Source organism: Carassius auratus, chromosome 44, assembly GCF_003368295.1.
Source record: "Carassius auratus strain Wakin chromosome 44, ASM336829v1, whole genome shotgun sequence".
In the NCBI taxonomy this organism is placed as follows: domain Eukaryota; kingdom Metazoa; phylum Chordata; class Actinopteri; order Cypriniformes; family Cyprinidae; genus Carassius; species Carassius auratus.
Window position 1 is genome coordinate 10438086 of NC_039286.1, and position 24306 is coordinate 10462391.

At 36.2% G+C, this 24306-nt stretch overlaps 1 pseudogene; it reads left to right on the top strand.

The window, feature by feature from the left end:
- Positions 1–4287: 4287 nt before the first annotated feature.
- Positions 4288–17351, top strand: LOC113062446 (transcription factor Sp4-like; annotated as a pseudogene).
- The last annotated feature ends 6955 nt before the right edge of the window (positions 17352–24306 follow it).

Consider the following 24306-nt stretch of genomic DNA (forward strand, 5'->3'; position numbering starts at 1 on the left):
AAATATTAACGATAATATACTTAAATATTATATTAAATATATTTTTTATAACACATTAGATACATTGTATAATATTATATATAATGGATAAATTATTTAAAAAAGTATTATCATATAATATTCTTTAATATATATATATATATATATATATATATATATATATATATATATATATATATATATATATATATATATATATATCATAGATTAATAATATAAACATTTATAATATATACAAATCAGATTATATTAGATATTGTATACAATTAAATATTTACACAATGCAACACATCTCACAACACAAGTGACATTTCTCAAGTGTGTGTGTGTGCGTGCGTGCGTGCGTGTGTGTGCGTGCGTGCGTGCGTGCGTGCGTGTGTGCATTAATCATAAAAAAAAAAAATAATAATAGCATTTTTCAAAATGCAACACATCTCACAATTGTCATTTGTCAAGTGGTTCTGGTTGTTCTTGAGAATTTCTGGAGTTGCACAACTTCATCCTGAGAGACTGTAATGAAACTGTAAGACTGTTGTTGAACTGAAATCCATGTGAATGTAGTCACAGATCAACATTTCATTCATGAACACCTGGCGCTGTTTTTGCTTCAAGACACTGAAGAACTCAAAGTTGGTTAACAGTTTGCTGTTTAGTTCATCTACCGCCCCCTACTGGACATCACTGGAGATCTGCCATCGTATATTCATATGCAAGAAGTAAAATATAAGGATATTAGGTCATTTTTCCCTGATTGCATTTAGATTAAAACTTTGGGATAATTTCTGCACAAAATTTCAGAATTTAACTTTTATGTGCGCTGTTTTTTATATTTTACATTGTCATTAATTTAGTCATTTTACAGACATGAAAAGTGCATAAAGTGTTTTAGCTTCTCATGAGACTGACATTAAGAACATTAACTGGTTCTTCCTTTACTAATGCAAACAATTACAAAATACTCCTAATGCAAGTGATCGTGTACAAATATAGTATAAAGCATATAAACTAATGAATGGAAGTAAAATAATGCCATATGTCTTGCAGGGGCGGATCTACCCCTGCTGCCACCCCAGTTGGTAGAAATTTGAAAATTTTAGAGCTCGAATCTTTCGTGATTCGTTATCCCGCTCCGAACTCCCGAACTGACTCAAATGATTCAGAACCCGGTATGAACTACCGAACTGATTCGCGATCCCGCTCCACTGACTCAAATGATTCGCGAACCCGCTCCGAACTCTCGCATTGATTCAAATGATTCGCGATCCCGATCCGAACTCCCGAACTGACTCAAATGATTCGCGATCCCCATAACTGACTCAAATGATTCGCGATCCCGCTCCGAACTCTCGAATTGATTCAAATGATTCGCGAACGCGCTCCGAACTCCCGAACTGATTCAAATGATTTGCGATCCCCATAACTGACTCAAATGATTCACGATCCCGCTCCGAACTCCCGAACTGACTCAAATGATTCGCGATCCCGATCCGAACTCCCGAACTGACTCAAATGATTCGCGATCCCCATAACTGATTCAAATGATTCGCGATCCCGCTACGAACTCCCGAACTGATTCAAATGATTTGCGATCCCCATAACTGACTCAAATGATTCACGATCCCGCTCCGAACTCCCGAACTGACTCAAATGATTCGCGATCCCCATAACTGACTCAAATGATTCGCGATCCCGCTATGAACTCCCGAACTGATTCAAATGATTCGCGATCCCTAAACTGACTCAAATGATTCGCATTAGTGAGTGTGGTGGTGCTTATGTGGTATGTTCACTTATTCCTTATGAACTGTTTCAAATGCAAGACATTGATTGCATGAGATTAAGTTTGTAAATTATAGCCTGTGTCCTTTTGTAGTGTGCACATATATTTATCATCAAACTGTGATAACTGTGACTAAATCCAGTATATATACGTCTGCCATATGTTGCCACCCCTCAAAAATTCCTGCCCCCTTCTCGCCACCCCATCAATATTTTTCTAGATCCGCCCCTGCTTTGAAACAATCAAAAAAAAGCATGCTGAAAAAATAATGCATTGCATTAACAAGGCTTGCATTTTAATGTTTTGTTTTCCGTGCATTTTTAGGTGCATTTAATTTTTTTTTAAGTAAATAAATCATATTCACCTTCCAGAATTCAGTGGTTAAAATTGTGCAGAAAATTCGCCCAATCTGCAGGAATAGAATTTGAAAGGGAATTCTGGTGAATGTGAATGTGAATTATTTGAATTTTTTATTATGAAAATGTGTGCGAAATATTGTGCATTAAAATATTCACAGCTTAAATAAACAACTATGTTAGATTTCAAGACCTACAAATGCAAGCCCTGAAATAAGCACTGTTAATGTAATGCATTCTTTTTTCTGCATGCTTTTTTTTGTTTCAAAGAAATATGGCGTATTTTACTTCAATACTAATGTAGATTTAGATTTTCTGGTTGTATGCATAGTGTTTTTTTCAATTTAAATTTTTATTTCATGTCAATTCATTTTGCTAAAAAATAATACCACTTTAAAACACTTGACTTTGTCCAGAGTGTAACTTCCCACGGCCAGCAGAGGGCAGCAGTGACCAACACTGACCCTCAGAACATCAGCTGCAGAAGAAGAAGAACAGAATTTGAATGCAGATTGTCAGTGTGAGTGTGTGAACCACACAAACACACACACATGAACAGAAATGGAGGTTTTCTCACTGCTGTGGGACATTAGGTCAGTTACTGAAATAATGAAATTTAAACTCAGCTGTACATTTAACAAATAGAGTTATTAATGCCAGCCCAAATTAACTACAATAAAACAATGAGTCCTACAGTTGTTTTATCATGGTTAATGCATGTTTTTATTTTTATTTTATCTTAGTTAATGCATGCTGTTATGCAAAGTACAAAAATATGATAAAAGACACCAGTGTTCAATAAGTAATTAAACATATTAAACAAAGTAAACAGAAGATGATCTAAAATAAGACCAAATACAATTGTGAACTGTGTTAGATAACACTTTTAATCTTTTTCAGAACTGGAACAAAAAATTAATTAAAACTGATTTTGCACCAATATGTCCAGAAGTCTAATATATATATATATATATATATATATATATATATATATATATATATATATATATATACTTTTTTTTTTTTTGCTGATGTTATTATTGTTGTGTAATGACACTGGCACTAAGCTGACATAATTATAAGAAAACATAATTATCTTTGTAAATATATATTTCTTATTTAGATTTAAGTGATTTTGAGAGAAAAAAGAAAAAGAAAAAACATATGTGTGAAAAAAGAAAAACATATGTGAATTTGTGCATTTTAATGTGAAGAAAAAAAGTCTTCTGAAGACATAACAAACCATGATTAAATGACCTACAGAGTGATATTTCAGATAAGTAGTAGTTTATGCAATGTTGAAACACTTCTTAATCCTGAAATGATGTTTGTTAAATGCATTGATCAAATGCTGTCTAGACTGATTTCTGTGTGACTGTCCACAAACCTGGAAGACTTTCTGACTGTATATAAAAGCGCTAGACTATTTTCTAAAGGAAATAGTAAATGGGAATAAAAAATAATCAATATTTGTGTCCCTGGAGCACAAAAGCAGTATTACGTCTCTGGGGCATATTTGTAGCAATAGTCAAAAATACATTGTATGGCTAAAAATTATAGATTTTTCTTTTATGCATAAAAATCATTAGTATATTAAGTAAAGAGCATGTTCCACGAAGATATTTAGTAAATGGTAAATATCTAAAAACTTAATTTTTGATTAGTAATATGCATTGCTAAGAATTCATTTGGACAACTTTAAAGATGTTAATTTTGTTTATTTTTTTATTTTATTTTTTGCACCCTCAGATTCAAATAGTTGTATCTCATCTAAATATTTTCCTCCAAACAAATCAATGGAAAGATTAGTTATTCAGCTTTCAGATGATGTATAAATTATAATTTTGGAAAATTGACACGTTTGACGTGCCTTAAGTGCTCCAGGGTGACAAATTATTAATAATTTATTGCCACTTGTGTAATATGAAATCATATAATCAATAAAAAAAATCTAACTGTAGCCTGATTATGAGTATTGCACTTCAGTAATCCATAGGCTACATGTGCACCGTAAGTCAGTTTTCCTCAGGTTCACACAGGTGTTTGTTTTAATATTTTTTTGTTAAAGAATTTGCTTAAAAGGTGTTCTTGCTATATTTGTTTAAAATAAACGCCACATGGTTATGCAATGCAATGACATTCACACATTGTTAAGCGTCCGAGCACTTTCAGCTGCTGCCATTGCAAAGAAGTGTGAAGCTTTGGCAGTTATAGTCACAAAGCGTTTATTTATTTCATATTTAAGAGTCGTGATAACGTGCAGGGCGTGTGTTTCACAGAACCGGGCCGGTGGTTCGTGTTTCTCCACCCGTTTCCATTCGCCCAACCCCCACTTACCACAAAAGCCCGCCCTTCTTCGGCCGGAACACCCGAACGTATTCACGGGACTTGTAGTCCGCGGCGTATTGAATCCCAACACACGCAGCGCGCTTTAAAACTACAAGCCCCAAACGTCACCACGCCCATCCAATCTGAATATGTGGGAGGGAATCGCGTCCGCCCACAAAAGCCACAGAATTTTTTTTACTGTGCCTCAAACGCAATTGTGCATCAAAAAAAGTGAATCCGGGAGTGAATTCCTCCGAATAATCTCACAAAAATACATCCGGGATAGAAAAAAAGCGGAGGGGAATACCAAGGGCGTGATGGTTCGGAATACATCGATATTTAAATAGAAGTGGGTGGGCCTTCGCGCAGACGGAGCTCTCTGACAGATCCGCGCAGGAATATTATTTAACAAGGCCCGTTTTGAGATCTCCGCCGTTCGACCCGACCCGCTCGGACTCGCCTGACAGTTTGTGCTCCGTTATTGACGGGTGTTTTTGCATTGGCACCGCCCTTCCTGACGGGGTGGGTCCGCGCGTCAGAGCTGCGCCACGGTCTGCGGCCGCTGGAGAAAATAGGCCGTCCTTCTGCTGGGCTGCTGCCTGCCTTCCGCCTGCCTTCCACGGCGTCCGGCCTTTTTTCTCTTAAACAACTCCTCTCCGGGTTTCATTAATGCGGAATGAGTGGTACGTACCCTCCCCTCCTTATGCGTCTCCACCCCTTCATTCTCCATGCGTGCATCTGTGCCATCCATCCATCTCTGTCCCCTTACTTTCATAAGGGATCTGCTGTTTATCTGTGCCCATTGATCAGTTTGGGCTCTTGTGCAATGCTTGTAAGGCACTGGAGAGTTTGCTTTGATGTCTCTAGGAGGTTTTGCATGATAAACCCTGATCTTTTAATCATGCATTTGATTTCCAAACTCAAACTTTTGCTTTGGGTTTTGACTTTTTACAGATCAAAAGAAGGAAGCCATGGCCACAGATGGGGGGAAAGCCGGTGGAGCTGATGTTGGGACGAAAGGGAAAAGTTCTGGATCACAGGTAGCACAAATGTCACGTTTGACGTCCCTTAAGTGCCCACTTGTTTGTGCACCAAAAGCACTTCCTGATTATTTGCAGGGCGCTTCGGTGCACAGTTACACACACTCACACTGTTCCTGTCTTAACCTGTTGTGCTCTGTAATGCTTCGATTAAACATTTGTGGACTGTGTTAGGTAACGCTTTTAATCTTTAGCATATCAGAACTGGGACAAACTTTCATTATAATGATTTTGCACAAAAATGCAATTGTGTCCAAAAGTCTAAAACTGCATTTGAAATCTAGTTTTAACCTGAAAATAAACTGAAAGAAAGATAAAGGCATCAGATAAAAGATAAACATTTAAGAATCTGCTCTGTTTATTGTTTACCGATTTAAATATAACCAAATTTGTGACAACAGTACATGATTATCATGCATTGTGTATGTCAGTTCCATTAAAGCAAAAATAAGTAAATTATTTTACATTTTTCACTAAAATATATTAATTTGTAAATATAAATAATATATAATTATAATATGTATAATAATATAATTGCAAAAAGAAACAAGAAATATTTGTTAATGTCAGATTTAGTTTAGCTGTCATTAAAGATTAAAAAAACAAGTAAAATTAAATAGATAATAAATTAATTCTCCCCAAATTATTGTACATTTTTCACATAAAGGTATTTAATTTGTAAATATAAAAATGAATAATTAATTTTTGTGACAACAAAGATAACAATCATGTTTTGTTCATGTCAGCTCCAGTGCTGTTGTCATTTAAAAAACAACAGCATAATAATGAAAATAATATAAGGAGAAGATATCTGCATAATCTTGTATATGTTCACTCAGATATATTCATTATAATATAAAATGCATAAATAATTTTTATGTGAACAAAGAGGATATTAAGCCTCTTTTTCAAGTCAGCCTAAATGCTGCTGCTACTAAATAATAAAAATAATATGAGCAAAATATATTTTCAAATGCCTTATTTCACTTAAATATTTAATTTGTAAACGTGTATGTATATATATATATATATATATATATATATATATATATATATATATATATATATATATATATATATATATATATATATATATAATTATTTGTTTGTTTGTTTAAATTAAAAATAATTATAAATAATATAATATTTATATTGTACAAATAAGAATAAAGCATAAATAGTTATTAAAAACAATCGTTTTAAAACAAATAATAGAATGCAAATTATAATGTAAATGTTAATATATTTGTAAAATTAATGTAAATATATATTTGTCATGAAAAACATTTTAGAATCAGTTTCACTAGTGATTTCAGACTTTTGCAACCCACTGTACTAGAAATGTTTGTGTTTGTAGTATTTATGAGTTAGTTTTAACAGAAAAGCCTTTGAATTAGTTTATTTTTATTTTTTTTATTTTTTGTGTTAGTTTGACTCTGGAGGCCTCGTTTGTGAAATGGAGAGACTGTGTTTCACACGCCCACTTACTCTTCCTGTGAACCCGCCCACATCTGCTGACACTGACATCTCACTGTGTGTGTGTGTGTGTGTGTGTGTGTGTAGGATGCACAGCCGTCTCCTCTCGCAATGCTTGCAGCGACGTGCAGTAAAATAGGCGGTGTTGGCGGCGAGGGTCAAGCGGCCACGCAACAGCAGATAATAATCGACCCCAACCAAGGTCTGCTTCAGCTCCAGAACCCCACGCAGCAGCTCGAGCTGGTTCCTGCACAGCTTACAGGAAACGGCTGGCAGATCATAGCCACTTCCCCTGCCACTGCAACCAAAGACAGCGTTCAGCAGCAGGCGGCCAATGACGGCGCGGCAGGACGAAAGGTCAAGTTGATGGGTTCAAATAATGCACCTGGTTCACAGCAGCAGCAACAGTTTCAGATCATCCAGGTGCAGAATCTGCCGAACTCGTCCGGCGGGATTCAGTATCAAGTCATCCCACACCTTCAGACCGCCGACGGACAGCAGATCCAAATAAGCCCTAGTAACCCCACGGCCTTAAGCGTCCAGCCCGAACAGATCCAGCTCATTTCCACCGGAAACAACCAAGCCATTCTGGCCACGCCCCAAAGGGCGGGATCAACCGGCATCGTCGCACAAAACCAGACGATTCCGCTTCAAATCAGACCGTCGTTTCCTTTGCAGCTGCAAACTATTCAGGGTACGCAAGGGCCTATGATGACCACGCTACCTATTAATCTCGGTGGCATGACTTTTGCGCTGCCGGTTATCAATAACGTAGCAGGGGGCGGAGCTTCGGTTCAACTCGTCCAATCAGGCGACGGATGCATTTCAAACGGAAACCAAGCAAGCACAGCAGAATCCACAAGCGTTTCGACGTTCACCACGACTAGCGATGCGATCGTCGCGACGTCTACCAATCCTACAGCGTCCACTGGAACCGAGAGCCAGAAAGAGGGTCAGTCGGGCGAGTCGGACGCCCAGAATCTCGCTCAATCCAACGGCCTGCAATCCGTGTCCGAGCAGGCCGGCCAAATCCAGCAGTTCCAAATCGTGGGTCACCCAGTTCTCCAGCAGATCCAGATCCAGTCGCCCCAACAGCAGGTGGTCCAGGGCTCCATACAGATCCAGCCCGGCCAGACTTTACAGCCGATGCAGCAGAACCTGCAGCTGCAGGCCTTCCAGAACCCCACGCAGGTTCTGATCCGGACGCCCACGCTCACCCCGTCGGGTCAGATCAGCTGGCAGACCGTCCAGGTCCAGAATGCGGGCGTTCCCCAGCAGCTGACACTCGCCCCCATGGGGTCGAACACAAGCGGGGGGACGTACACGCAGATCGCCCCGCTGACGCTCGGTGGGTCGCCCATCACGCTCAGCGCCGCCCAGTTGTCCTCTGGGACCGGGGTGCAGACGGTGAACATCGCAGGTTTAGGGACGGCTGGGGTCCAGATGCAGGGCGTGCCGCTCACCATCACCGGCGTGCAAGGTAAGCCCCTCCCACCAGTCACCTATATGCATAAATAATTAAACCATTTATTTGGAATTAATGCACAGTATTCCGCTGAAATCATTTAAACGTTTGGACTGAGTTTATGGTGAGTCTCATAAATAATCATGTTCATGTTCATCACAAAATCATTTTGTGCCAGAAAATTAAGCCTGTGTTTAAAAACTATGAAATTTTTGTTGCATTTTGACAATTAAGCACATTTTTTGACATTGCATTTTTGTGTATTTGTTTTAGTCTTTATGGTGATGTTGACTAGATCTTTTCATTCTTTAAATAATTTCACCTTTCTGTAATACAGTGATGAGTTTGTTTACATCTGTGTTTATACGAAAAAGCAGTACAGAAAATAATACCACGATGTAGAAACACTTAATAATTCTAAGTGTGTATAAAACACATATTTTAATATTTTTTTAATTACAGTAGTGAGTATGAAGCAGGGTTATTAGTTAACTAAAACTAAAAACTTAAAAACTTAAGTATTTAACTTACTTGAAATAAAATGAACTTTAAATGAAATGAAGTAAAATAAAAAATACAAAAAAATAAACATATCAGCTAGTATATTATACTAATATTTCAACATTTCTCAGTTTCTTTTAGTTTAACTTTGTGTACTAAAATAACTAATGCTGAAGCCACAATAAAATTCGTAAATCTAAATAAAAATAAATCTAAACAAATAAAAAACACATAAGCAAAATTACAAACACTAATACATCTAAATAGGCATATTTAAAATAGAAATAATACAAATAATAAAAAACACGAGCAAAATATATATTTTTAAATATTTATTTATTCATTTATTTATTTTGAAGTGTTTAGTTATTAACAAAAATAAAATATAAAAACACTCAACTTTATTTGAGTAACATTTCTAATTTTCATTTGCACTTAACTAAAAGTACTAAAATATAAAAATAGAAAGTAATGCAAAATATTAATAAAAACTAACAGTACTGTATCTCAATGATACTAAAAGAAAACGTCTTTATTTATTTGTTTATGTATTTATTTATTACAATAATGAAATTTTTGCCAGGAAAATAATGGCTCTAAAATTAGGCATCATTTCAACTGGAAAATTATAACTGTAATTATATTATATTATTTTGTAAAATATGTAACAGTAGAATAAAATGTAGTTGTATGTGTTTCCATAGACTCTTTATTACTCATGAATTAAAATGACAAATTAAGGCATTTATATTTTATGAGTCAGACTCTGAATGGTGTTTCCAAATGCTTTGCAAGGTGTCAGATTTCAGAAACTCTTTGTTATTGGCCTTTGTACGTCTGGATCCATTGTTGACTAGCTGTACTCTGTGTAAAAAGTTCAACTGGAACTACAGGGACTCACAAACATTTGTTCGGTTCAAAACATCTTGGACCATTGCTTTTTGGGGTCTAAATGATATTTTCCAAAATCCATTGACGTTTGAACTTAACTGTGCTGTTTGTAAATTCCCACAGGTCAGCAGCAGGGTCAAGAGGGGGTCAAAGTTCAGACGGCCCCGATGACGGTCACTGTTGGCAACATCAGCAGCACGACCCTAAACGCAGTGAGTCCAGACCAGATGGGGCAGGTCCAGAGCCCGTCGGATCAGGAGGGTCAGCCCGGCAAGAGGCTGCGCAGGGTGGCCTGTTCCTGCCCCAACTGCAGGGACGGAGAGGGGAGGTACGCCGAAAAATGTACTATGAGAGAAGCTTGGCTTAGAGAATAAACCGGGGGATGCAAAGACATGCACACATTTTGTTTATGATGTTTTTTTTAGCAGTTAAGTATGGAAGCTTGTTTCTGCCAGAGGATAAAAAAATATGTAATTGAAACTTTTTATCTCACAATTCTGACTCGTTTTCTCACAGATGCATTTATATCTCATCTCTCTCTCTCTCATTTATAAATCAGTGTTATGAGGGGAAAAAAAGACAAAATTGTGAGTTATAAAAAAAGTCAAAACTAAGAGATGTAAACTCAGAATTCATAGAAAAAGTCAAAATTGTGAGATATAAACTAAGGATTATGATGAAAAAGCCAGAATTGTGATATATATCCTCAGAAGTATGATATAAAAACTCTGAATTATCAGGAAAAGTCAAAATTGTGAGATATAAACTCAGAATTATGTGATAGAACCTCAGTATTATGAGCAGTGTTGGGAGTAACGGCGTTTAAGTATAACGGCGTTACTAACAGAGTTACATTTTCAGTAACGGAGTGATCTAATTAATTACTTTTCCCATCATTGCAACGCTGTTATCTTTACTGAGAATGTGAAGTGTTGCGTTACTACAATTTGGTTGAATAAAGCGCGCGCGATGTGTCATGCTTTTGGCTACACATCAGCTGCATTGAGAAAGCAGTGGGGTCGATGACGCTTTTGCAAATCCGATGATTGGCTGCTCACGCTGTCTCACTGTCACTATACATTTTATTCTAATTTATTATTCTAATAAATTTAAATTCTGTGTTTACATTTTGACAACCACTAAACACAAGACGGCGTCAGCGATAATGCCGTTCTCAAACTGGAAGTACCGGGAATTAAAAGCAAGAATGTTTCTGTAACATGCACGGTATGCCCAGGAAAAAAGACTTTATCCAAGTCTGCCTCAAGCAACTCAAATCTTACGAACCACCTCATATCAGCACATGCTAACATGTTACTGTACTGAATATTTAATGCTGTATTCACACCAGACGCGACTTGCACGAATAAATATAGTTTTGAAAGTATTTAATGCGAGAATGTAGTTGTTTTAAACTCAAATATGTGGTTTATTTATAAAGACAGCGTCTATTTAAAAATCTGTTTTGCCGATTTTTGGAGGTTGTCTATTAGCGTCTTTGCATTGACTTAACATTGAAATCACTCGCGACAGATGCTCTGTTTGCGTCTGGTGTGAACTCACCATAAGAGTTGGATAGTGTTCTTGTGCAGTAACTTTAGGCCTAATATTCAGTTACAGAGATATGCACTAATGGCCAGGTTACCCTTTGTTTCTTTTTACCCAAGTTTAAATTTGTTTGTCTTAATTTTGCACTTGAATTTAATTTTCAGTATTTATTTTTTATGTTTTATTTCTATGCATTTCATATGGCAGGCTGCAATCTACCGAGTTCAAATAAATACAATATTTTCTAAAATACTTATAGTGTTTTTATTCTTCAATTAGTTAATATGAACATCTTCTATTAAAGATGTTATAGGACGTAATAGCATTATAGAACATAAAAGTAACTAATTACTTTTACAATGTGGTAACTGAGTTACATTTTAGGAGAAGTTTTTTAAAGTAAGATGACCAACAATGGAAATCCTTGTGATATACAATATTCAGTTTGTGCGGTTCTGGCTTAATCAAAATAGTGTTTAAAAATTACTTACTGTTTTACTTTGTGTTTGTATAGAATGCATAAAAGCGCATTAATGGGAACATTAAAGAAAGTTCTTTAAAAAAGTAACTAAAAAGTTACTTTTAACAGTAATGCATTACTTTTTTGGTGTAAGTAATATACAAAGTAATTGAGTTACTCTTTGAATTAAGTAACTAGTAACTGTTAACTAGTTAAACTAGTACTATTTCTTAGTAACTAGCACAACACTGGTGTTGTCATAACGTTCACCTTGGAGATTGAAAATGTTTTATTTTTTATTTTTGAGTCCCCAGGAGGCCAAATTCAGACCCAGAACAATAAAACCCACAGAAAAGGTGGGAGTTCAAAGGAGGAATCTTTATATTACCAAACTACATGGAGGAGGGAAAGTGTGAGGGTGATTCATTTGAGTCAGTTCGGGAGTTCAAAGCGGGTTCGCGAATCATTTGAGTCAATTCGGGAGTTCGTAGCGGGTTCGCGAATCATTTGAGTCAGTTTGGAAGTTCGTAGCGGGCTCGCGGATCATTTGAATCAGTTCGAGAGTTCGGAGTAGGTTCGCGAATCATTTGAGTCAGATTGGGAGTTCAAAGCGGGTTCGCGAATTATTTGAGTCTGTTCGGGAGTTCAAAGCGGGTTCGCGAATCATTTGAGTCAATTCGGGAGTTCGTAGCGGGCTCGCGGATCATTTGAATCAGTTCAAGAGTTCGAATCGAGTTCGCGAATCATTTGAGTCAGTTCGAAAGTTCGGAGTAGGTTCGCGAATCATTTGAGTCAGTTTGGGAGTTCAAAGCGGCTTCGCGAATCATTTGAGTCATTTCGGGAGTTCAGAGCTGGTAAGCGAATCATTTGAGTCAGTTTGGAAGTTTGAATTGCTATATATAACCTCAGAAATATGAGATATAAACTCAGAATTACACAATATAAACTTATAATATGATGTAAACTCATAATTATGAGATATAACTACAATTATGAGATATGAACTCTGAATTATGAGATATAACCTCACAATTGTGAGATATAATCCCAGAATTAGGAGATAAAAAACCCTGAATTATGAGATATAACCACAGAATTATGAGATATAATCTCAGAGTTGTGAGATATTAACTAAAAATTAAGAAAAAATTCAGAATTGTGAGAGAAAAAGTTGCAATTATTATTATTATTTTTTTTCTTATCCTTTCCCTAAAACTTATACAGTTATGTACAACTCATAGCAAATGTAAAATAGATTTTAAGTAGATCAGACTGTACAAAACACACACACACACACACACACACACACACACACATATATATATATATATATATATATATATATACACAGGTACTACAAATGTTAAAAATCTCTTTAGTGTGTTATAATTTGTGTTTTGAACAGCTAAAGCTAATAATTTCACTGTAATCTGACAGAAATAACAGCGACCCGTCAAAGAAGAAGCAGCACGTGTGTCACATGGAGGGCTGCGGGAAGGTTTACGGCAAAAACGTCTCACCTGAGAGCTCACCTGCGCTGGCACACGGGAGAGAGACCGTTCGTCTGCAACTGGATCTTCTGCGGGAAACGCTTCACCAGGAGCGACGAGCTTCAGCGGCATCGCAGGACACATACAGGTGCGCAGACGATCACACAACAGGACGATAAACATGCACAGGAGGAAGAAAATCAGCTTGAGTGTGTTTATATCCACCAGGCTGATTAACCAATCAAACGTCTTGTTAGCTGTCAATATAGCATAGACAAATATAGGTTAAAAGTGTGGTTTTAACAAGACATAACTATTGATTTAATTTATATCATACATTTCAATTAATAAACATCATTCTTTATCAGTAACAAATAAACATGATTGAATGTGTTCGACTCGAGCACAAACACCCCTTAAAATTTCTTAAAGCAGGTTTAAACTTCAGACCTCTTCAAGAGTTTTATAGGTAATTTCAAGGCATATTTCATACCATAAGGTGAATATAACGTCATATTTCAGGTCATTTTTCACATATTACATTCCACACCCCATAATTATTTATAATAATTATTATTCAATTATTGATGGCTACATTTCATTATGATTTTGTGATATATATTGATTTATTATAAATTGTCTGTATTTTATTTCAAGGTGTATTCGTTTTTTTTCTTTTTATGTTAAATCCATTTTCACTCTTTATTTACTCATGATAACATTTTATTATTCAATCTTTATTTACATTTTTTTGCATTTTTATTACATTTTATTAATTGCAATATTCTTTAATGTTTTTTATTATTTTCATTTTATATATATTTTGAGTGTGTGTGAATGGTAGAGTGTGTGTGAATATACAGTATACATTTAATAATATACATATATAATATTACAAATAAAATATACACAGAACAAGTGTCTTTTTCTTGTTCTGATCTGAATAAATGAATGATTTTCTCTTTTTCTCGATCAGGTGAGAAGAGGTTCGAGTGTCCAGAATGCTCCAAGAGGTTCATGCGGAGCGACCACCTGTCAAAGCACATCAAAACCCACCAGAACAAAAAAGGTGGAGCGGCACTCACCATCATCACCACAGATGAGATGGAGGAGGAGATGGAGGAAGCGCTGGGCTCGCCGAGGATCGTCACTGTGTCCACGATCTCGCAGGATTCGAACCCGGCCACGCCCACCACTTCAAACAATTTAGAGGAGGAGTTTGAGTAGTTTTCCCGCCAAAAACGATCGGCTGAAAGCACCACAATATTGTTTGTTTATAAGTTGATTTGTTTATGTTCTTCATTCTTTTTCTATCGACGATGGACAGCTGTTTGAGCGCACTCGATTTTTTTTCTTATGGAAATTTAATACTATCAAATATTATGACAGAATAATCTAATGGAAATAGTATGAGTTGTTAAGAGACGCGCATTTCTAAGAGATGGCATTTGTTTTGTTACGAGTAGCACAAGAAGTACTGAAGTTACTGAAGTATTGAAGTTCCCAGATGCTCCTGAAGATGTCGCTATACACAAAAATAATATATATCAGTTTCGAAGTGGTTTGTGTGGAAACTTGTTTACGCCACAAGAAAAAAATAAATATGGATTATCTTTTTTTTTTCATCTCACAATTCTGACTTTTTTTTTGAATTTAGTTTATATTCCACAATTCAGCTTTTTCTCATAATTCGCATTTTATATCTCGCAATTGATATATTTCACTGAATTCTGATTTTATATCTCGTAATTCTAACTTTTTTTGTAATTCTAGGTTTATATCTCGTAATTCTGAGTTTTTATCTCGTAATTCTAGTTTATATCTCGGAATTCTGAGTTTATATCTCGGAATTCTGAGTTTATATCTCGTAATTCTGAGTTTAAATCTTGTAATTCTAACTTTTTTCTCATAAATCTGAGTTTATATTTCGTAAATTTTACTTTTCCTTTGAATTCTGAGTTTTATATCTTGCAATTCTTTTAATTAAGTTTATATTTCACAATTCCGATTTTTCTTTAATTATGGATTTTATACCTTGCAATTCAGATTTTTCTTTAAATTATGAGTTTATATTTTGTAATTTTGACTTTTTAATCATAATTAATTATAAGTTTACGTTTCGGTGTTCTGTTTTGTTTTTTTTTGTTGTTTTTTTTTTGGGGGGGGCGGAGGGTTGTTTCTGCCATAAAATAAAAATTAATCAAAGTAATTTTCGACTTCTTATCTCGCTTCTCACACATTTTTTTTCACAATTTTTATCTTTAAATTCAGATTTTTTCTTTCAAGTGGAAGAAAAAAAGTCAGAATTATGAGATGAAATGTTAGAATTGGGAGAATTTTTTTTCGAATTGTGATATAAAATCAGAATTGCGGGAAAAATGTCAGAATTATGAGATACAAATGTAGAATTGCAAAAAAGGTCTGAATTGTGATATAAACTTGAAATTGCGAAGAAAAGTAGTCCGAATAGTTATGATTAAAAAGTCGCAAATACCTTTTTTCATTTATTTTTACCCTGTAGTGGAAACAAGCTTCCGTAGGTTTCAAATGGATTCTCGGGGTTTGAGAATCGCAAAATTTCACGCGACATCTGTGGGTTTCCATGCGATCAGGCTAAAAAGATAAGTACCTGAAGGATCTTTAGTGCATGATTAGAGCCGCAGCACAAGCTAGAAAGTGAGGCTGTCTGTGATTGGAGCATGTCGCGAAGCGTCAGCCAATCACGGCCTCACGTTCAGAGCGCTTTAGAATTCAGGCATATATATATATATATAAAACCGATGATTCAACAGTCAAACTTTTATGTAAGGAGAAACGAGATTATAGAAACGGGCTATTTAAAGAAAAGCACAGTAGATTTACAAATAATGCATTCCAGTTACGATTTCTTTAGAAAAATTTATAATAATAATAAACGAAAAAGAAAACAATCTAGCTTTCTGAGACATTCGATGTTAAACGAAAGCAATACTTTAAAGACAATCTTTACCATGTTTACATTACCGAGGGGTAGAATAGGTTTAAGAAGTTCTCTCTGATCTCAAGTCATATAAACTGTACTCTGATGCCTTAACAAACACTGCAGTACCACTACGTTACGGTTGGGCAGGGGGACTGTGTTTTCAGACATATTCGTGTGCAGGAGACCGCGTTTAGCTTTTTATACACGATGGCGAACACTGTGTCCACTTCAGCCCTTGTGAAGATCCCCGACCCGCATGCCTGTCGCCCGTTGACTTTCTTGCGCTCTCCAAAGAGATTTGACCCTGTTATGTGCACCAACGCCCTCAAAAACGTTCCCTCTGCCTCCACAGGTCACGAATGGGTGGGAAACGCACCCCGAAGCCACTTAGATGAGTTTGATAGTGAGAAATCTGTGGCTTGGCGTTCTTAACCATGAGTTTCGTTTCATTTCAAGCCCAGTTTTTGTTCCCACACAGCACGAGTAGGGTAACAAGCCGCCCGTGCGTTTGCGTGTGCGCGTCTAATTTATTATTTATCCTTCTATTATTAGTATATGCTAATGTGTATTGTGCGCTGTTAATGCAGAGATGATGTGCTGCATGGTTCATTTCCGCTAACAATTTCTATTTAGTACCGTTCGGTTATTTCTAAACGTGGTCCTTTTAGAAGTAAAACCATGGCTTTTCGTTTATTTGACGTTTCGCGACATGATGATGTGTTTCAAATGGAGAAAAAAAAAAGTTTAAAAAGAAGTGGTTGATACCAAACAATTATAAATAGATGTTTTTTTGGTAATATTTTCTGTGGCGAGCGATTTTCTTTAATATTTTCTAGTGACACCTTATTTGTAAATCATTTTTCTAAGATGTTCCTTAGTCCTCATGGCATTTGATAATGTTTTTTTTCCAGGTTAGCCTGAAAGGCTGCAGTTTATTGATATTTTTAAAATAACTTTGTACAAACGTGTTATGTTAATGGGTAAAAAAAAAAAAAGAGAAAAAACTTTGCCTGCATAACACTTGAAATTAAAGTGAGTAATTCTGTCTTAAATATTCCATGTCCATGTCTAATTATTTATTTCAGTCTGTGCTATTATTTGCAGCATGAGCTTTAATTTTTTCAACATTAGTCACCTACATTAGTAAACAATTACAAATACCTCTTAAAGGAGTTTTTCTCCCAAAAATGGTGAGAATTTACCCATCCTCAAGCCATTCAACATTAGGATGAGTTTGTTTCATCATCAGATTTGGAGAAATGTAGCATTGCATCACTTGCTCTGCAATGGATGCTCTGCAGTGAATGGGTGCCGTCAGAATGAGAGTCCAAATTGTTGATAAAAACATCACAGTAATCCACACCACTCCAGTCCATCAGTTAATGTCTTGAGAAAAGAAAACCTAAGAAACAAATTATTAAGACGTTCCAGTTTGAAATGCCAATAAAATGTAAGAGCATTTTGCTAATGTTCCCATTAAGTAAAAAAAAACAAAAACACACTTTCTAAACATTTAAGAAGAGTTTTTTTTTTCATTCTGTTCGGGGTCATTTTTCATAAATTCAACTTTTCTTTTTTCTTGTGGACTATATGTAAATGTATTTTATGTGAAATTATTCCGGTCGGTATGAAATAAAAAAAAATGACCTGCATTTTGTACGATCCCTCTTATTTAGGTAAAATAACAGTTTGCAGATTCTGCAAGCTATATGTAATCTTTTGACCTCAACTGTACATCATAAAAACATTAGAGGCTTAAAAAGAGCAAGTTATAAGAGTCTGGTTAAAGAGATTTAAGAGTATACAGACTGTCACTGTTGCATATATTGTGATGGAGGGAGTTATTCCCATGGTGTTTAAGTGTATATGCAGCAACACAAGAAATAGAGAGTGAAGATTTGGGAGTGTGTGAAGGAGTATAAAAGTTTGTGAAAGCTGTGAAATGCCTTAAATGTTAGAAGCAAATTTTTTTAGTCGATGCAATACTTCACTGGGAGCCAGTGTAGACATTGGAGAACTGGAGAAATGTGCTGAATAGATGAAGTCTTAGAAAGAACACGGGCTGTGCATGTCCTGAGAGTGATGCTTTGGATTGGAAATTTGTAAATAAATTAATAATAATAATAATACAAAATTTTATATTTAAAAAAATGCTTGACAGGTCATGTGACCAAACACTGCTGTCATTCCGATCACCGACTGCAGAAGTTGTTCCTCTCTGGGTGTGTGTGGAGTGTTGAGTTGGTGATGGAGGGCAGGAGTGAGGGATGACAGTGTGGAGGTGGAGATGGTTCAGGTGGGCGACTCTCTTTTGTTCTTTTCTCCGTTTGATTGACAGCTCTGTACCTGCAGTGCGCCACCAAAGGTAAGCTTTATTCACTTTAACAGCTGCTCTGTGTGTGTGTGTGTGTGCGCGCGCCTAACACCCGCTCCATCTGCATGCAGACAGTAACGGAGCACCTGTCTTATTTGACACGTCTCAACAGTTTGCTTTTCATATTTAATAATGGAAGATAAACAGATTGTGAGATTCATAGTTCTATCTGTCTATCTGACTATCTATCTGTCTGTCTGTCTGTATGTCTTTCTGTCTGTCTGTCTGTCTGTCTCTGTATGTCTGTCTGTCTGTCTGTGTCTCTGTCTGTCTGTCTGTGTCTCTGTCTGTCTGTCTGTCTGTGTCTATGTCTGTCTGTCTGTGTTTGTGTCTCTGTCTGTCTGTCTGTGTCTCTCTCTGTCTGTCTGTGTCTCTGTCTGTCTGTCTGTGTCTCTGTCTGTCTGTCTGTCTGTGTCTATGTCTGTCTGTCTGTGTTTGTGTCTCTGTCTGTCTGTCTGTGTCTCTCTCTGTCTGTCTGTCTGTGTCTCTGTCTGTCTGTCTGTCTGTGTCTCTGTCTGTCTGTCTGTCTGCGTCTCTGTCTGTCTGTCTGTGTCTCTGTCTGTCTGTCTGTCTGTGTCTCTGTCTGTCTGTCTGTCTGTGTCTCTGTCTGTATGTCTGTCTGTGTCTCTGTCTGTCTGTCTGTGTCTATGTCTGTCTGTCTGTGTTTGTGTCTCTGTCTGTCTGTCTGTGTCTCTGTCTGTCTGTCTGTGTCTCTGTCTGTCTGTCTGTGTCTCTGTCTGTCTGTCTGTCTGTCTGTCTGTGTCTCTGTCTGTCTGTCTGTCTGTCTGTGTCTCTGTCTGTCTGTCTGTCTGTCTGTGTCTCTGTCTGTCTGTCTGTGTCTCTGTCTGTCTGTCTGTCTGTGTCTCTGTCTGTCTGTCCTGTGTCTCTGTCTGTCTGTCTGTGTCTCTGTCTGTCTGTCTGTCTGTGTCTATGTCTGTCTGTCTGTGTTTGTGTCTCTGTCTGTCTGTCTGTGTCTCTCTCTGTCTGTCTGTCTGTGTCTCTGTCTGTCTGTCTGTCTGTGTCTCTGTCTGTCTGTCTGTCTGCGTCTCTGTCTGTCTGTCTGTGTCTCTGTCTGTCTGTCTGTCTGTGTCTCTGTCTGTCTGTCTGTCTGTCTGTGTCTCTGTCTGTCTGTCTGTCTGTGTCTCTGTCTGTCTGTCTGTCTGTGTCTCTGTCTGTCTGTCTGTCTGTCTGTCTGTGTCTCTGTCTGTATGTCTGTCTGTGTCTCTGTCTGTCTGTGTCTCTGTCTGTCTGTCTGTCTGTGTCTCTGTCTGTCTGTCTGTCTTGTGTCTTTGTCTGTCTGTCTGTGTTTGTGTCTCTGTCTGTCTGTCTGTGTCTCTGTCTGTCTGTCTGTCTGTGTCTCTGTCTGTCTGTCTGTCTGTCTGTGTCTGTCTGTCTGTCTGCTGTCTGTCTCTGTCTGTCTGTCTGTCTGTCTGTCTTGTCTGTCTGTCTGTCTGTCTGTGTCTCTGTCTGTCTGCTTGTCTGTGTCTCTGTCTGTCTGTCTGTCTGTCTGTCTGTGTCTCTGTCTGTATGTCTGTCTGTGTCTCTGTCTGTCTGTCTGTGTCTCTGTCTGTCTGTCTGTCTGTCGTGGTGTCTCTGTCTGTCTGTCTGTCTGTGTCTTTGTCTGTCTGTCTGTCTGTGTTTGTGTCTCTGTCTGTCTGTCTGTGTCTCTGTCTGTCTGTGTCTCTGTCTGTCTGTCTGTCTGTGTGTCTGTTTGTCTGTATGTCTGCTGTGTTCTCTGTCTGTCTGTCTGTCTGTCCTGTTTCTCTGTCTGTCTGTCTGTCTGTGTCTGTGTCTCTGTTTGTCTGTCTGTGTCTCTGTCTGTCTGTCTGTCTGTCTGTCTGTCTGTCTGTAATGTCTTCTTTCTGTCTATATGTATGTCTGTCTGTGTCTCTGTCTGTCTTTCTGTCTGTCTGTCTGTGTCTCTGTCTGTCTGTGTCTCTGTCTGTCTGTCTGTCTCTGTCTGTCTGTATGTCTGTCTGTGTCTCTGTCTGTCTGTCTGTCTGTCTGTTTGTGTCTCTGTCTGTCTGTCTGTTTGTGTCTGTCTGTCTGTGTCTCTGTCTGTCTGTGTCTCTGTCTGTCTGTCTGTCTGTGTGTCTGTCTTTCTGTATGTCTTTCTGTCTTTCTGTTTGTCTGTCTGTCTGTCTGTCTGTCTGTCTGTCTTTCTGTATGTCTTTCTGTCTTTCTGTTTGTCTGTCTGTCTGTCTGTCTTTCTATCTGTAAGTCTGTCTGTCTTTCTGTCTGTCTGTCTGTCTGTATGTCTTTATGTATGTATGTATGTATGTATGTATGTATGTATGTATGTATGTATGTCTCTCTCTCTGTATTTCTGTCTGCCAAAGAATGACTTTGAAAATCTCTCTTCCCAGACAAAATAAGCAAAAATAAAAATAAAACAGTTTAATTAACTGATTTGTTTATTTATTTACTTGATAGTGCATCTGTAATATCTGTAATATGTTTTTTTTATATAATATTTAATAAAGAAAGTAATTGTATTGTAAGATGTTCTGGATGCTGATGGTGTTTGAGGTTTTAACATCTATAATAGACTTCTCTCCATTCACATTCCCTCCAGAGTAACATCAAAGACAAAGAAAAACCATCTATAATTTGTGCTTGATTAATTAAATCTTTATTAGTACACATATGGTATGTAAAAAAAAAAACTGCGCATGTAAAATGTGAAATAAAAGGACCTGTATTAAATCTACTTTCCAATAAAAATAAAAAAATTGGAGAGAAAAACACAAATTGTGCAAATGAGAGAAAGCGCTCTGTAATCACAAACATCTGTTACAGGATCTCATGATGATATCTCTGCCTTTAATTAGCAAGAGAACAGTATGATTCATTGAAACAAATATAAAATCAGTACAAACACAGTGTAACATCATGAAGTAAGAAACAACTGATTTGCATATTAGTGCTGAACACTGCATGAATATATATGAAAAGCTTGCGAAAAGCTATAATTAATTATAGAAGAAATATAAAATGTATAAATATTTATTGTGAGGGTGGTTTGTGAGTTGATAAATATAATTAGTTATACCAGTTTTTTTTTTAAATAATTAAATTAAAAATATCTACAAACGAATATATATAATAAAAAAGGTAGTTTTTAGGTTGATAATTCAAATAGTCATATTAGAAAATTTTTAAATATAGTTTTTTAAATGTAGTTACATTTGTTTCTGAGCATATTTGTAAATAAAATTGTTAGTAATAATTATAAAATAAAATTAATAATAAAATTAACAAAAATATATATTTTTTTCATTTTAAAATAATATTAGGACACAGACTGCAGTTACACACTCCTTGTCAGATGGGACACTCCCAGGCCTGCAGGAGCACAGCACAGACCTCACACACACCTCCAAAAACTACTCAAGCACAGATCTGTATTCCACATGAACTGTCACTCAGAATATTAATTCCAAATATATGAAAAGTTCTAAAAAATATATATACATATTATTTTAAAACAAAATAAAACGTTAAATTACTATTATTATGATTTGTTATAATATATACCATAAATGCAGTTTTTATTTATATGTATTTTAAGTACAAATATTATTCAAACAAAATAAATGTTAAAATGTTGTATTTATTGTTTACAAATATATATGAAAAATGCTGTTTTGACTTCCATTTTCATAATAAAATTAAATAATTTTTTAAAAATTAAAGGAATTTTTTTTTTTATATAAATATATATATATGACAAAATGCTGTTTTGAATTTCAATTTACAAAAATAGTACAAATATTATGTTAAAATGAAATATCCTTATTAATTTTTATTAAAAATATATATTCTTTACAAAAACACATGAAAAAATTAAACACACACACACACACACACACATGAAAAGCATGTATAGGCAAAAACAATGTTTTATTTTTTCATTGCCAAACGTTGTACAAAGATGCTTCTCAACTATGATTAGTATAACAGAATGATACGATGTTCTCCTGTACTTTATGGAATATGCATACAATGTTCATAAATGGCATGGTATTCACTTACTTTGTCTCTATACATTGCATCTAATTTGCATATCAATTTGTTCTTGGGGCAAACCATAATGCAGAAGGAAGTGCTATGATTGGAGTAATAACATTTTTAAACATTCTCATAAGAATAACTCATAATTCATAGGAATATTGATCTATAATTTATTTCCCTATATTGATTTGTTGTGTCTCCTTAAAAATGCATGACGTTTGTCCAGTTCCCTAAAATAAAACCCCGCTCTCTGTTCAATATTCCGCTTCACTTGGAAATACATCACTATCTTGAAATAAAGTCAGAAGCAACTATATATATAGGCTACATAGCCTAATGATTTCTGTACATAATGCAATATTAAAACGCATTTCTAATCACTTCAGTAATGTGTAGGAGCGTGCAGAATGAGTTAAGTCATTGGAAGATAAGCCTCGTCTGATCCTGAGTGCTATTGTTGTGTTTGACGCGTGATTGCACCGGTTGGATGCGCGTCTCTTCGCCCACAGACAACTAATGCACGTCTCGATCCATGCCTTCTGCTCAATTAGTATCTAGTGAAGCGCTTTTTCTCATTTGTCAGCACAAACACCTGCATCCGGAGACGTCCCCCATCAATTGGCTACTGCTTTATTCCGCAAACCTTCACTTATGCGCTCAACAAACAGCGCGCGGGTGACAGCGAAATGATACGGTGCCGACGCGCCCGCGCAGCGCGCCACCGCACAGCAGGTAGCGGCACATAAAGAGGACAAATTACCAACAGCTGCTTAAGCTTTGTTTAGCTGCCTGCTTTTGTGTTTTCAAGCACTTGGCACTCAAAGTCAAAGACAAACCAGTGGCTTTGTCACAATAGTTGCTGCACATTTTTGGCAAAATTAGACACCAAATGAGTTGCTTAATAGCCTACGCAGCATCTCTGACCATGTGTCTCAATCCAAACTGATGCCTACTTCGACATCATAACCAAATGAGCTTCCTGAAATGGTTACCTAAGGTGCTGTTAACTGTCAGCACTCAAATCAGCTGATTTCTCATTCGTGCAAACTTCACTTTCCATAGAATGACTTTTGTTTTCATGATTATACTTATTATCTACTTATACTATAATATATATATATATATATACATGGCTGTGTATTAGGACCATGAAAATGTTTTCAAAAAGCATGCACAAAAATTGTATTCAATGCCGACATAACAAAAAAAAATCTATTTAAAGAAAAAAAAATTATGGAAGTATGATGCAAAAGCTTAATAATATTAAAAGCAAAATAAAAAGGAAAACAGAGCGCATTAAACGTAAGTCAATGGTGACCTCTAGAGGCCATAATACAGAATTGCTATTTTCTTAATAGATATAGATATATATGCTATGCTATCAATGGGAAGAATATTATCGTTGACGTATTATTATTTTTTATTATACTTTAATATAAATATAGCATAATGCTGTTATTTTATTGCACTTTTTATTTGTCTGTTTTTTTTTTTTCAACTTAAACTGATGCTTTAACTTAAAACGAAAGTAGGCTATCACATGCTCATATCACACATGAAATGAATGTAATGAATGTTTTACCTGTTTCACCTGTCCGTGACGTGCATCACATGACTGTAC